Source organism: Phalaenopsis equestris, unplaced genomic scaffold, assembly GCF_001263595.1.
Source record: "Phalaenopsis equestris unplaced genomic scaffold, ASM126359v1 Scaffold000002, whole genome shotgun sequence".
NCBI classification, from domain to species: domain Eukaryota; kingdom Viridiplantae; phylum Streptophyta; class Magnoliopsida; order Asparagales; family Orchidaceae; genus Phalaenopsis; species Phalaenopsis equestris.
The window spans coordinates 69,927,494-69,931,803 of NW_018164444.1; positions in this window are offsets into that span (position 1 = coordinate 69,927,494).

A 4,310-nucleotide genomic window follows, 5' to 3' on the forward strand; every position below is an offset into this window, starting at 1 on the left:
ATATATATATTTAAAGTTCATAAGTTCATAATTTTAATCTCCTTTTGTCATTATTCTTTGTAAAATTTTCGGTAAAATTAAGACTGTGAAAACTGGACGAGACATTGAACCGGTAGAGAGAGAAGTTCAAAGTTCATAAGTTCACCCAATAAATCATAAGTACATTTAAAAATAACAATGCATTAGATGTACATCCCACTCAACTCATGTGTATTTAAATAACTAGCACATGGAATTTAATTTGAATGTATGTCATTTTATCTATGCTTGAAAAAATGCATTCCACTTTTTTTACAAAATTAAAAAAAGTGATATGTTTTATGTGATATGGATGATTTTGGCGGTATAAATGTAAAATAAAAAGAGTTTGGGTGTTAGATATGCAAATAAATAAAATTGAGTGATTTGTATGCAAATTTAATTTTTTTTTTGTAATGATGATTTTTTGGAGTGATATGAGTGATTTGGGAGGTATAAATGTAAAAAATAGAGTTTAAGTGTTAGATATGTAAAATACATAAATTTGGGTGGTATGTATGTAAATGCAGGTGAACCTAATGTTGGAGGGGTTTTTTATACAAACTGGAACTAGACCTATGACTGATTCACGGTTGAAGCGGCGAACCTGCTGGTTCAGTCCATTCTGATTTTCTGAACCTTAGGTAAGACCCCAACCCGTACTTTTCATTTTTATCAAATTCTTAATAATTTGACCTTGACATGCGTATATACATTAGTTCGATAGTTCAAATAATTTAATCGAATAAATTTTACTAAGAATTTTTTACCTATCCGAGCTTGTTATTCAAAGCTTATGCTTGACAACTGTTGCTTATGATGGAAGAGGTCAAATTGAGTGCCCTTGTGACTGATTAAGCCCAAAATGAAGTGACAGAAAATGTCCAACATTTCTCGAGATTGGGGTGTAGCTCGAAATATATCATACTTTTTTCTTGAAAGTATGGTTGTTGTTATATTTAAGAATGATGTTTGGTAACTTTCTAGTTAAGCTTTTGAATTTGTTCTCTCCATACTTGGGTGTTTTCACACGAGCTTGTAAAGTATCCCATGTATTAAAACTTGAAGAGATTGATTTCTTGATCTAGTTGAAGAGGAACTCCAATACAATGAGATGAAGCTGAGGAAGCACTCTTTGTGAAGAAAGTTTCCCCCAGTCTGAAAGAGATTCTCAAAGGCTTGATGTCTGATGAGACGTAGGATGACTACCCTACCACAGTGTTTCAAGATTGTACTGAAGGTTGCCCCCAGCCTGAAAGTAGTTTCCATAGATTTGATGTCTAAAATGGATGTATAAAGATCACCATATTATAATCATGTCTGGGATGTTGACATGAATGGCCTTTCTAGAATGCAGTGAACGTTACACCCTAGATCAAAGAATGCTTCAGAGGTGAAAAGAAGATTCTATCGCCAGTTAGATGATATATATCATTAAGAAACAATGTTGTGGCTTGATGTCTCAGACTTAATGACTGTATCGAATGGGGCTTCATGGGACTTCACTTCCTATGTGCTAGAGAATTTGCAATGGTAGAGTAATGAATTTTCTTTTTAGAGTTGTACGAGAATTCAACACACATTTAGGTAATACAATATACAGGTAGAAACATTATAATATTTTATGTGGAAAACTCGAAAAGGGAAAAAATCATGGGGCCTAGCCCAGTTGAAATGATCTACTATGAGTTGGTGATTACATGTACAGACTCTTATCATGTAGGTGAGAAATAGTTACACGACCATACTACAGAATTTATGAAAAATAGCGTCGGCCAAATCTGAAGCAAATATGATGATAATCTGACACAAAACTGTTTAGCAGTTGATTTGCATCAGATAGATGGTCCACATAAAAACTTGGGTCAAAAATGCAATTAGTTTCTAAAGTGTTTGACCCAAAAAACTTGCTTCAATTTTAACGTCAGACATTGTCAATGTTAACTAGCTTCAATAAGCCCCGTGCTGACTTAAATGTTAACTATGAAATTTTCAACCATTTTTGGCTTAGTGTCGTGATTTGCATTAACTGTATTTGTTGAAGAGGTCGTTTAGTGTTGGAATGTATAAAGGAGCATCAGAAATTACTAAAGATATTAGCGTCGGAAATGTCCGACGCAAATCCAATGCAAACCTACAGTAAATTTAAAAAATATATAGAAGAACGATTAGATTTTTACAACTGCACTCAACATATACGGATATCATAAACTTTATCTTATCCACCATCACAACACAAAATCTATTACACAAACAAGTACCAAGAATGAAAATAAATATAACTTAACAGACGTTAATCTAAATGCATAAAATTTCACATCTAAACATAGAATATAGATACAAATAATACTATGTTAAAATACACAATAATTAAAAAAACACATAAACCCCTACAACATCATCATCAAGCTCATCCTCGTCCCCTCTCCTCTCCCTCATTTCCTCAACCACATAACTCGGAGGTGATTTGCAATGAAGATTTACAATATGCTCCGTCAGTCATGTTAAAGTGGCAACAATGGAAGGAGTAGGTGGTCAGAATGGAGCAATATGCCTGATTAGACTTGTGACAAAAGTTGCGTGAGGGGCTACAGTGATAGTGGTGTTACTAATTAACACAACACTGGTATTGTGTGAGGCGGAGCGAGATACTAATTTTTATGTCCCATAAATACTAGGGTCCATCTGGGAGGTTGGTGAGGTGGAAGATCTCTACTACCATCAAAAGTCATCTGTAATAGGAAAAAAAACCATTCGTAAAATTTTTACTAAACAACAAAAGTAAGCAAAAGGAGTATACTAAGGGTCATGAGCACATAAATCCATAAAGTGCAATTATTAAAAGTTCTTATTATGAAATAAATGAATCTATTTTTTACATTTAATTATCTTATTCTTATAGCAGTTGTCGCTTTCAAGAAATAAGAAAATAAAAGAATTAAAAAATGTATATCATATATATGTATGTCTGAATCTCATGAAAATCCAAAAAACAAAAAAGTACAAATGAGTATAGCTAGGGAGGGCCTATAGACGGAAGACTAAGGGCCCATAGAAGGAAGACCAAGGGTCGCGGACGGAAGACCGAGGTCAATCATTGGATGAACAAGGGTCCATCAATAGAAGGCCACTAGAGGAATACCAAAAGGCTTGTCTGATAAAATGCAACCACACTTAAGCCGAGGTTGGAGCCAGTCGAATGCATGTCATCCAAACCAAAGACCAATGATAATCAAAGCAAGCAGAGGCATAGACCAGCCTATCCCACAACTTGACTCAAAGAAAGAGTCCATCATAGCCAGCCATTGAGCGGACACCATTGAGATTCCTTAACAAGGGTCTAGAATTGGCCCTAAAGCATCCTAGAGGACTGACTCATTAAAGAGTGAGCTACATATCATCTTACAGTGACTCGCCCTCTACCTGTAGCCTAGCGTTGTTTTGCCGACAAGAGTTCCTTATCCAATGATCAATAGTCGACAACCAGATTAGTATAGCCGACTGACAAAACAAAGCTGATCGAATCAATTCTTGTCGGCCCGAAGTCCATTAAAGGCCAACCGAAAACCCTGATTCAACAAAGACAGAATAACGGGTCTTGTCGAACCATGGCCAACTAACTTTTAAAAATCGAGTTATGAGATGACTGAACCGAAGGCGTTGTAAAATACCCAAAGTATCACGTAAATCCTCATTAAAGCATGAGCAAAATATATAACTTCAAATATAGTACCACCCCCATCCCCCCTCTCTTTTTTTTCTCTCTCTTTCCTATCTTACGCTCTATTCCTTTGGTGTGATTCACAAATATAATCAAATTCAACTATTGCACTTTTCATGCCTACGCTTTGATGCTATTTAGATGCCAAAGTTTTATAAAAAATAATTATAATATTAATTGTTGGATATGTATATACATATGGATTGGTCGGTATGCGTGGAAATTTCTCTTATTTATTATAGAAAAAATAAAATAAAGGTCCAAAGCACAAGAGGATAAACATATTCAACAAAAATATGAAATTTCTCTTATTTATTATAGAAAAAATAAAATAAAGGTCCAAAGCACAAGGGGTTAAACATATTCAACAAAATATATTTAAGGATTATTCCATAAAATTATATTTATCACACCCAACAAATGACCCAATGCTATCTTTAATAATGATGGGTGGCCTTTCAATCACCCCCATGCTTTCCATAAAATTACATTTATCACTCCCAACCAATGACTCAATGCTATCTTGTACTTGTTTGAGATCATTGTTATCTTTTATATTTTTTTTCTTGTG